This window comes from Ailuropoda melanoleuca, chromosome 1 (genome assembly GCF_002007445.2).
Source record: "Ailuropoda melanoleuca isolate Jingjing chromosome 1, ASM200744v2, whole genome shotgun sequence".
Taxonomy (NCBI): domain Eukaryota; kingdom Metazoa; phylum Chordata; class Mammalia; order Carnivora; family Ursidae; genus Ailuropoda; species Ailuropoda melanoleuca.
Window position 1 is genome coordinate 103,184,526 of NC_048218.1, and position 12,517 is coordinate 103,197,042.

The window sequence follows — 12,517 nt, forward strand, 5'->3', positions numbered from 1 at the left end:
GAGCCTGAATTACCTGGGTTGTCTTAGCCGGGATGGAATGTGTGGTCTGGCCAGAGTCTCCTCCAAGAAGAGACACCTGGAAGCCTTGATTGCTGCAGAAACCCGGGACTCCAGCAGACAGTAAGTCCACATGGGGTCCCAGTCACCCACTTCAGTGGCTGTCTCAGAGTGGTTTTCAGGGGGAGGCCTCCCACCATTCGCAAGGATGTGTAGGTGGTTAAGGATGGGCCCTAGCTTCACAGGCTGGGAGGGTTCTGGCTGCCCAGGGTTGATGATGGGGTATGCACTGCTCATGTGCATGTCACGTAAGTCGGGGTGGCCAGGATCGTGGGATAGGGTTAAGCCCAGATCACAGCAGCAATCTTTTTCTGGTACCCGGCATCTGCCTAATTCCAAGCCTTATTTTACACAAATGAACATATTCCCTCTGAAGGCAGAGCTGGACGGTGGTGCACTAACTTGTCAGGGTGGGGCAGCCAGCATGGCTGGGCACTCTCCAATACAGACACCTGGGAGCACTGATGATTGGATAAGCCCAGGGCCACCTCAGGCAGCCAGTCCAAACAGGGACTGTTTGTCACTGGTTTAAAGCTACCACCTCAGAAAGGTTTTGGAGGAGTGGGCACCTTCCACACTGGAGGCTATGCAGGTTTTGGAGACCGGCCTGAGCCCAACAGGCCTGGAGGATGCCAACAGCCAAAGGCCAGCTGACAGACTGCAATCTGCACATGTGTGGGCAGTGAAGGTTAGGGTAGCTAGGGGCCTGAAACAGGTCTCTGGAGAGGCCAGGTCACAGAAGTAGGGTTTTAGGGGTACAGGCAACTGCTAAATTCCAAGTGCCAACCTACACAAATACACATATAGACTTACCCCAGAGATGTCGTGGGTTTGGTTCTAGACCACTGCAATAAAGCAAATACTGCAATGAAGTGAGTCAAGTGAATGTTTTGGTCTCACAGTGTGTACAAAAGTTACGTTTACACTATAGTCTATTAAGTGTGTAATACATTATGTATTTTAAAAAAAAACCAATGTACATACCTTAATTATAAAATGCTTCACTGGGGCCCCTGGGTGCCTCAGTCATTTATGCGTCTGCCTTCAGCTCAGGTCATGATCCCGGACTCCTGGGATCGAGCCCCACGTCAGGCTCAGTGGGGAGCCTGCTTCTCTCTCTCTGCTGCTCCCCCTGCTTGTGTGCATGCTCTCTCTTTCTCTCTCTCTCAAATAAATAAATTAAATATTTTAAAAAATACATTATTGATAAAAAATGTTAACCCTCATCAGAGCTTTCAACAATTGGTAACTGCTGATCTCAGATCACCATGACAAATTTAATATAAGGAAAAAGTTGGAAATAGTGCAAGAATTACCAAAATACGACACAGTGACATGAAATGAGCAAATGCTGTTGGAAAAATGGCACCAATAGACTTGTTCAAGGCAGGGTTGCCGCAAAACTTACAATTTGTAAAAAACCTAACATCTGTGAACATCATAAAGTGAAGCACACAAAACGAGATATGCCTGTTTTCACTTTGAAAGATATCTAAAGGAATTTCTTTACAGCTGAATATGAGAGCGTTGGATATAGAGTAAATGGCAGTCTTAGAATATGCCCCATCTTTTGACATTCCTTCCATGGCAGGGGGGAGGGGGACGTCCCTGAGCACACTTCCTGAATTTGGGTAGGTTTATGACTCTTTAGACCAATAGACTACAGTGGACACAATACTGAGGTTGTGGCATAAAAGGCAATGTGGCACCGGCCTTGTGCACTAGAACACTTGAGGTTGCAGCCCTGAGCTACCACATGAAAGTCTAATTGCCCAGAGGACACTAGCTGTAAGGAGGCCAACCCACACAAAGTAGTCGAAGGGTAGTTGCCCCCATCAGCAGTCCTAGTCTTTGAGCCAGACCAATCCAAGGGACTTCAAGGAAAAGAATCAACAGTCTGTTCTTGGTCTGAATTTCTTTTCTTTTCTTTTTTTTTAAAGATTTTATTTATTTGACAGAGAGAGAGACAGCCAGCGAGAAAGGGAACACAAGCAGGGGGAGTGGGAGAGGAAGAAGCAGGCTCCCAGAGGAGGAGCCCGATGTGGGGCTCAATCCCAGGACTCTGGGATCACACCCTGAGCCAAAGGCAGACGCTTACAACTGAGCCACCCAGGCGCCCCTTGGTCTGAATTTCTGACCCACAAAAACTATGAACATAATAAAATGGTTGTTTCAAGATGGCAGATTTAGGTCAGTTTGTTATGCAGCAAAAGTAACTGCAACAGAATGTAAGGGTCAAAGTCATACCAATATGAATGGATAGATTCATTCATTGTAGGTCTGTAATGTTAGTCAAGTGACTCTGTGTTTTAGGTTCCCGAGTGTAGGACAAGGATAGCAGCGTCCACTGGCAGAACTGGAAACAGGTGCCACTACTTTGAGAAGCCTATAGGGTGGCCATGTAGTCTGGAAACATTGATACATTATTTCATTATTTATGAAATAAATAAACAGAATCCCTGTGACTACTTCTCCTGGGGCACTAAAGCTACAGGTTTATTCTGTGAATGACACAAATCATCGAAAGAAATGCATTACTGGGGCATGTGCAGGGATTGATTGGAAATGATGTACTTCTTGTTTCATAGAACCTACAGCTATGTTGTTTTGAATTGAGTAGAGCACCTCTCTAATATATTTTTTTCTCCTGTTTCTGATTCCAAACAGCTCACTACACACTCCCTCCTCTCTCCCTCTCCTACCTCTCCTTCTCTTTTCTTCACTGCACACACACTCTCTCCTTTCACTGTACTGCTGTGGAAGAAAGCAGAAAGCAGCTTTTACCAGAGGAAATTTTATATCTATCTATACGCAAACTTACCCACCCCCAAAAACCTCCCTTAAAACAAGAAAATAAACGTTAAAAATTCTTCTATTTCCTTTTCCAGGTATTTTAAAAAGAGACATTTGAAGAAGAGGAAAGGAAAGGCTGGCTCAAGTATCAAGAAAACAACGGAAGTTAAAGAAACAGAGAATGCAAAAGGGGGTGGGGAAACAAGAAGAGAACTCAGGAAAGGAAACAGGATCATGGAAAAGGGGAAAAGACAAGTGAGGGAGAAAGACAAGGAAAGTAGGGATAGATGTCCAGGTCCAGCAGGGGGTTCTGAAGACAGCCTTAGTCAAACTGGCAAGAGTATTGGCATTGTGAAAGCAGTGGCCTGAATTTCATCCCTCTTGAGCAAGTCACAGAAATCTTTGCGTCTATTTCACTATCCGTAAACAAAATTTTCACCCTTTATAAGCTTAAATTCCTTTTATTTCTAATACACCTTGATTTTCATCTCAGCGTTAAATAGCTTACAAAACGATTAAACACTCCTGGAAGATTTTTAACCGTTTTTATACCCAGCCTTTCTTGATGCCACTCATGGATAATTCAAACGGAAACTAAATTTAAACTGAATTAAAATTACATTAATCTTATCAAGCCAAACTATGTACTGCTTATCCCTACCTCCATATACAAAGTTACGATTTTATGGATGTCACTTTCTCCCAATTTACACGCTAAGAGAACACATAAAAAATAACAAATAAAAGCTTCCAAATAAATCCAAATAACGACACATTTTGCAGTTTACGTCTAACGGAACTCGCGGCTTGGAAGAAGCTGGAACTAAGGTGAGGGGCCGTTTTCTCCCTTACTGGGAAAAGGGAACAGTTTAAAGACTTAATTTGAAGTCTTAGGAAATTACAAGAGGTTTCCTTTACAAAACAAGTTCAGGTCAGGGGGAGGAGCAGGCGCCCTGCCCATCCTGACCGCCCCGTTCTCCGCACTAGAGCCACACAGAGGCTTCTGCTGCTGACGTCACAAGAGACCGGCGCCGCGGAGGGCGAAGGGAGGAGACTGGCTATGTCACGGCCGCTCGGGGACGGAAGTCAGGCGCGCGGTGAGGGCCCACAAGTTAGATCCGGCAACTGGCGGAGGGAGCCGGTCAACCGCAGCCAAGAGAAGGAAAGAGCGCGCTGCGCGTGCGCGGATTGGCTCTAGGTTTGCAGTTCTGGCAGGCGTGCGGTCTTTCCTGTCCGCCCCCGCACTCTGGCAGGCGTGGAGCTTCCTAGAAATGACGGAGTACTCGGGCGCGAGTACTCGCTCTTCCCTCTTGACAGTTGTGAAATCATTTCTCCTTTGGAGCCTACGGCAGCCCAGGCTGGCCTTGCATGAATTAGTTCAGCGACAGAGCTGAGCGCGATTGTCCCTGGGTCGACCGCGAGACTTGGCGGGACCTGGGGGCCAGGGATGGTGGGGATACACTCAGGTCAGTTGTCTCACAGGGTGTGGACGCTAAGCTTTCGCCGAGTTCTTAGCAAGGGGAAAAAAACTTTCCAATTGACCAGCCCACTTCAGTCACTTCCCCCACGGTAAAGCCCTTGGGGAACTCTGCCTCCTCTAGATTAGGGAGGGCTTTTTAGCCGCTGGCATAAGTTCTCGCCAGAGTCCTAATGTAAAAATTGTAAATATTTACCTGTTTAAATAAATTCATTTACCCCAAGCACGCAATGTTATGAGGTTCCGTATTGAGAAGAGCGAGCAAAGGGCAATTGATATCGTGGCCCGATGGAGTAGAATCGAGCTTTTCCAGCTTATATCCTGTAGCCACCTATTTCTCCCTGAAAGACCACGTTGAGATTTCAGTGTGGATAGAGCCAAAACTGAGCTCAAAAGAAATCACATGCCTAAAACAACTCATCTTCAGAACCAGCTTTTAAGCTTGAAGCCGAGGTAGTCCTGAATGAATGAATGTATGACATACATACATGAATAAATGAATGTGAGACTATTTCCCCCTTATGTTTCTGTTCTGAAAGTAAAGGCAAAACAATTAGCAATCCAGCCTACAACTGATTCGTGCTTCCCACCTTAAGGAGTAACTGGGCTGTTTTTGAGATTCCAGTGATATTATGCAAACATTCCGTATTTCATAAAGCAATTATGTGTCACTGTAAATAGTCCCAGGATGTAGGATTTAAATACCTCTGAATTGTTTCCTGACTTGTGAATAGGAAAATCTTGTTCGTCAAACAGAATGTATCACCAAAAAGCCTTGACCTAAGGTGTGGCAGATGAGCAACAGTGTCTGTGTGTGTCTATCCCTGTCACTGTGAGGAAACCTTTCCCTGAGATAAAACTAGGTCTCCTCTCCAAAGAGGAGTTTAATGTCACAAGGTACATAATTTAAATCAATCTAAATAACATTTATTCTAAGGCACCCTATGGTGGGCCTGGAGAAAGCTTGTTCTTTTAGTTACACAGGAAGGTGTCATGAACTTTTTCCACTGTGAGAACAAATGTTACATTTGTCCCAGAGAACCAGCTTTACGATAAAATCTTCAGATGCTGTCATGCAATGAACACTGGACTGGGCATTAGAAAAACCAGAGTTTTAATCTCACTTCTCACTATCTAAAATCTTGGTCATCTCATATCTCTGAACTTTTCCTTTCCTCGCTTTTAATGTGGTCTTTGTCCTTCTCCCAAATTCTCCTGTGGTATTTTGCTTTGTTTTACTCTGGTCAGTCTCAACTACTTTGTGGTCTTAGCACCTATCATGACATAGTTTAGTGGGTACTCACTAGAAATTTGTTGAAATAATCCTTTCCAACTGTGTAAAGTTTCAATTGGGCCATTTTCTTCTTTGAAACAATGTACCTAAGATGTTATTGAGAATGCTATTTATTGCCAAAGAATCATCCCACAAGTTACTTATTATAAAGTTGTAGAGGTATGTTTACAATGGATAAATCTGGTGGATATCACCTTTAACCAAACATCAAAATTAACCAAAAACTGGACAATAATTTGACACTGTATGTCCCTTGCTGTGAAACTTGGAGGAAACATCAATAATGGAGCATTCCTAGAAAAATGTTCAACCTGATTCCAATCACAATCTAATCACAATCAGACAAATCCAAATTGAGGAACATGCTGCAAAACCAGTGGCCTGGAATCATGAAAAATATCATAAAAGAAAAAAAAAACCCTAAGTAATTATTCTAGATTAAAGAGGCATGATAATTATATGTAGGGAACTTGATGTGAAGCTCATTTATTTTTGTTTTACTGTACAAAACAGCCGAAGTGTTCCTCAGATTCCCAGAGTTACTTCTTGTTCCTGCTGAGAAAACTAATTAAATGAGTAGGGTGCTTCAGAAAAGCTGATTCTTAATATTCCTAAAAGTTTCTTCAGTGAAAGTCTGCGTATGTTGAATGCTTACTGGAAACAGAACACACTAGTAAATGGAGTCAGCTATTTCACTGCTCAAAATTATAATTTTGTAAATTATAGTAAAATTATAACTCTCAATCCTTAAAAGGAAAACAATATTTTTTAATATGTAACTTTCAAGGACTTGCTAGGTCCTTTCCATCTTTAATTGCCTAACCGCAACCAGGGGTAAAGAAACAGAATAAAAATAAAACTCCTAGAAAAACTTGAGGAAGTAAATGTTCTTAATATGATTTTCTGATTTATAGCTCTTCATTTTCTTGAGGTAATCACTGCCGTTAAATAAAAATTCAAGTGAGTAAAAAAACAACTTCAACTGAGTAAATCTTAAAGATCTAACTGGTTTTATTTAATGATTTATGAATTGGGAAGTACTCCATCTAGCAAATAGAAAAGAGCTCCAAAGAGCTACAGAAAAGGAAAGGTTTTAAGGCCAGAGAAGGAATGGGACAAGGAAGTCATGAGTGGGGGCCGGGGAGGATTATTTCAGGCAAGGTCACCTTCCTTTGGGGGACAAAAGGGACCTATTAGACGAATTACCTCACTACTGCCAACCAAGAAATTCTAGACTGATGGGTTAAGATTACATTCCTGGAAGAGGCTGAAACTGCAATTAAGTTAGATGTTAGTTTTGGTTTGGTGATGTGGGCTTAGCACTAGTGACTCCCTTTTAACATTGCTTTAGATCCTCGAGAGTTCCTGGGAGCCTCCATAAATGAAGACCTGTTCCTCAGCACTTCTAGACCCTCCCCACCCCTGCAGCATCTTAGTCCCTAGTGTACACACACACATGCATGCACGCACACATACACACACACAATATTCTAGCACACCATAATATTCCTTGTGTAGGTCTTTCAGTTAAGAGAGTTTAAGATTAAACGAATAAAAAGGAAGTTATTTGTTCATGTAACTGAAAATCCCAGGGGTAGAAGATAGGGTATGGCTACATGCAGGTCTTAAAAGAAGTCTTTGGATTGGGCTTCTGTCTCCGGTCTCTGCTCTTTTTCTCTGCTGGCTCCATTTTCAAACTGGTTCCCCTGTCCAGTTCTAAGATGGCACTCTGTAAGTCTGGGCTTACATCTCTCCTCTAGACAATACCAGAAGGAACAAATACTTCTTTCTCCTTCCCTAGCCAGGGTTAGAGCAAAAGTCCTGGGCTTAACTGATGTCCAGAACCAATCACTGGGAGGAAGTAAAGAGGGGTAAGAAATTCTGATTAATTTGGGAGCTAGGAAAGAGGTCAGTTCTACCCAAACCACTACACTGAGAATGGAGAAGTTGTGGGTCCCCAAGGGAAAAGGGAAGAAGGGAGACTAGATGCTGGGAAGGCTGAAAAAACAATGTCCACTATCTTTCTCAACACACCTCGCAATTTCATATCTCCCTGCAATGGCTCCTGTTTTCCCTGTTTAAAATACTCTTCCACACTCACCTTTCTGACAAATGCCTATGTAGCCTTTAAAATCCTGATCACATATCACCTCCTTTTTGCCACCTTCTTTGTTGCTTGTCCATAAAACTACCCCATCCTCGGAACCACTTCTCTACCTTGTACCTATGTGTCTATTATCAGACTGAACTGGAATTTTTCTCAAAACAATTACAATTATACAAGAAATGAAAGTTCGCTATTTTAAAAAATTCAAAGAATAATACCAAAGAATGGCCCATGGGCTGGCACCAAACTCTGAACTGTATGTCATGGGTAGCTAATGAGATAAGTACAGAAATCAAGTGTCTAGAAACTGTTATGGCAATTTGACAAGGTACCTTTACATCTGTTGAATCTAATAAATCAGATATGCATTTAAAACCTCTTAAAAATTCATTTCACTAGTAATCCATATATATGTAGTTAATTTCATATAAAAAAGATCACACTATATGTATGCTGCTGGAACTTTCTTTTGTTCACTTACTATCTCAAAGATCCTTCCATTTAAAAAAAATTAGTCAAAAGTATCACACTTGTATATCTGTGTATCATCTACAAGCTCCTTGAAGGCAGAATCTATCATTCAACACCATAACTCCAATGCCTGGAATAGAGCCTAATATTTAGTTGTCAACAAATAAATAAGAGTTTAAGGATGAGTGAATGAATAAATACAAACTGTTCACAGCTGCTAGACCAAAAGTCCCTGGGGCCAGAATTACAGGCATTAACCACTGTCCAACATTTGGTAAATAATTTGCATTTCCAAGGACTGGAAAATGAACTAATGTATAACCATTTCACCTAACAAATAGTATTTTGTGGTAGGTGTTATCAATATCATTTTACTGGTGAGAAAAACTGAACTTAAATAATTGCCTGAATAATTTAAGCAAATTAAGTAATTTGCCAAGAGTTGCTATCTATATAGCTATTAAGTGACAGGATTTCTCCCCCAATAAGTTAACTCCAGAGCCTCGAGTACTTTCAACAACTGGATTCTACTTCCTCCATACTGGGAGTTATAAAAGACATAAAATCATCTCATGTGTTTTAAAACCTGCCCTTGGACTAGCAGTTTCAGCATAACTCACAAGTTGTTTGTTTGTTTGAGAACTGGGGCTCACAGGTGGACATCGCAGGTGGAGCATATTACAGTTTGAGGAGCATTTCTTTAAAGTATCAGGAAATAGCTAATCTTACTGCATGGGTTTTCTATACTGCTAAAAGAATTACAACAAATCTAGTGGCTTACATCAACAAAAATTACCTTACAGGTCTATAGGTCAGAAGTCCCAAATTAGTTTCACTGGGCCAAAATCCAGGTGCTGGTAGGGCCACACTCCCTTGACGTAGTCTGTTTGGAGGTCATACCAACAAGCTCTTACTACTCTTGAATAGGTGACTAAAACCAAGACTAGTTGGCCAATTTCTGACATTAAATACCATAAAGAATGAATTCATCCAAGCATAGCCTGCACTGAATTATTTGCAATCAACAAATATTAATGAGTACCTACTATTTACAGCCTCCTCTTTGGACCTTAGTTTCCTTGTGTGAAAAAGAGATCAGACCAGATATCAACATTAGTCTAGCTCCCAAAGCAAACCTATGGTTTTGTTGGCTTTACAGTTCAGTTTATCTAACTAGCACTGGCCTTAACTCTTAGCTGCACGTGACCAATTTCTGGACACACCTCCAAAAACTGTCCCAGAGCCTCTGTCTACACTGAAACATCAAACTACTCCACTGTATTGCTTTCCGTGAGCTCCTGTCCCTGCACCACAACTCTGGTTATAAGAATGCCAACAAGCCTCCTGTTCCGCAGCTCCTGCCAATATAGAACAGAGCGTGTGGGCTATATAAGTAGCCCACCATAAGGACACGGAATAGAGCAGAAGTGGAAACACAGCCTGAGGGCTGAAAAGTGAACAGGACAAATGGGGACCTCCATTAGGAAGTACAGTAGCTCTCTATTAGGGAGAGAGGGCTGTGGTGGTAGGACAGACACTTGAGGATAGAACTGGCTGCTGGACCAAAAGGAAAAGGCAAAACCAGTCTTCCTATGCCAGGCACTAGGAACAAAATAGGCAAGTCTGTCAATTCTCTTCCGTAAGTTCTGATTAACTACCTCCCATAAGCACAGTGTCTACCAGGTTCCGTGGACGATAAAAAATAAATCCAAAAATGGTCCTATTTTTAAGGAGTCAAGACACCCATTCATGAAGTTATCAAGTAACAATGCATAACAGTATAAAATCATGTGTCAAAATGTATTCTAGAGGTCATAAATGCTAAGAGGAAACCCAAAGGAGGGGAGAAGTAATGCAAGCTAGATCAGGCAGGGAAGCCTTCTGGCAAGAGGTAGAGCTTCATCTAGATCTCAAACAAATGGGAAGGATTTGATTAACAGAGAAGAAGAGTAAGAATGTTGTAGGCTTGAGAAACAGAATGAGAGAAAGTGTGAAATCAGGAAGGTAAACTACATGTCTGTTAGGAGACAAGTGCAGCAGGTCTTCGTTCAGGCAGAGATGTAGAAGGGAATAAGGCAAGGTGGTTGGTAATTTGATAAGGAAATGAGTGACAAGGCAAGTTTAAACTTTTTATTAACTTAAGTAATCTCTACACCCAACATGGGGCTTGAACTCATGACCCCAAGAACAAGAGTCACAAGCTCTTTCAACTGAACCAGGCAAGTGCCCTGAAGTTTATATTGTACAAAGCCTCAACTGCCAAAAGGTGTTTGATCTCCATCCTTTATTTCCAAAGTTCTTGAGAAAGTGAGGCAAGGAAACGGATATTTCAAAGATTAAATGAGATTTACCTGCATGAATGAAGAATGGCTGAGAAAGGAGCCACGAAGACCATTTAGAAAACTACTATAATGGTCCAGGCATGAGGAACAACAGATTCAAGAACAATTTCCTTCCTTGAAGGAACAACAGGACTCGGTGGCTAAAATAAAGAAGAATTAAGAACCAAAGAGGAGTCTGAGGTTCAAGATGTTTCGATAAGCAGAGTCACACAAGTTTAGACATGAGAGGGGTCCAGTTGGACTCCCTCACTTTAAGAAATGAGAAAACTATGGTTGCTTAAAATCTCAGACCTAGTGCTCAGCAGAGCCAGCAACAGAATGCCCAGGCCAGTACTATTACGAGATTTACCAAGCAGTAAATGCAAGTATATGCCTAAGGGTTAATTACATATAAATCATTTTCAGAATAACTATTTAGTGATGACAGCAACCAGACCAGAATCTATTGTCCTATAACCACAAGACTAAATTAAAAAAATCACATAGCCACATGAATAGTTCATACGTAAAGTCAAATATTCTATGATCTCTGCTATAAACAGAAACTTGATTAGCAACTTCCTAAGGTTATAAATTCTCCCTGATCACATTAACCATGATGACTTATTCCTTCTCTGCCTGCTTTTTATACTTACTGGTCACCTTAACATTTATCTTTGTGTGTGCCATTCCCTTTATCAAGTGTGTAGCTTCTTGGGGCGCCTGGGTGGCTCAGTTGGCTGAGCATCTGACTCTTGGTTTTGGCTCAGGTCATGATCTCATGGGTCCTGGGATTGAGGCCCCACGTCAGGCTCCGCACTGAGTGGAGAGTCTGCTTGAGATTCTCACCCTCTGCCCCTCCCTCAACCCTCTCTCTCTAATAAATAAAAATTAATCTTTCTTTAAAAAACTGTGGCTTCTTCTGGTGGAGATTTACACTTCATCTGCCTTTAGCCTAAATTACAGTGTTATTAAACTCTGGTGGTCTATTCATGAATACGAATTTCTGAAAAAATTAATGAGATTGTATCAATTAGGATTTGGGGATTAAAGAACCTGAAAGTTTAAATAATAATGAAAAAATGATCCCCAGAGAGCCTACACAGTTTAATGGAATGAAAACTGATTAAAGTATCAAGAACGTGATTCTTCAGTAGTCGCAGAAGGCCAATAATTCCGTTTGTCTCTCCAGTCATCATCTAAAGCCTGGAGGGCTTAAAACAGTAAAAACTGAAACTAGTTATCACTGATTTCCTTTTAGACATGGGCGCACTCAGAGTCTACTAACAGGACCTCTGTTTGTTGAGAAAGAATATACAAAATTTATTACAGACACACCATTCCATTTTTCTTTTGAGTGACAACTCAAACATTTACCTTCCTAATGGAAGGTTCCTAATGGAACTCTCTCAGTTGCCTGAATACATTTCTACTAATGCTTTTGTACATTAAAACATATGCTTTACTCTTCCCAGTTCTACAACTCTGAATAGGTCTTAGTCTTTCTATATTTTAATGTTGATGTTTTGGAAATAGGTATGTGGAAAAACAACTTTCTTCAAAATAACTTAGAAATAATGTAACAATTTTCTAAATCATGATTCGTCTGGAATTTGACCCTGAAAAGGATAATCATAAATTTTTTTAACCTCTGTCCATAAGACAACCTTGTGGAGCAGAACCACTAGACCTATTGCATTATTGCATTCCATCCTCTGGATTAGTCGTGGCTTTTTTTTTTTTTTAAAGTTAAAATTAAAAGTAACATCAGTTTGATGAGTTAATGCTAAACAAATAGAATGTTGGCCCACTTCCTCTACCATTTTTGTTGGAGCTGAAGGGATGAACAGTGAAAATACTCCTATCTATTGGATATAAGTCGGGGTACAGTCAGAAAGAGTGGAAAATAGGTCCAAAGCATAGAACAGTCGGGGTGTTTCTGCTCTTCTGAAAATGAACATCAGACACAGGAGGTGGAAAGCAGGGAAGTCTACTGG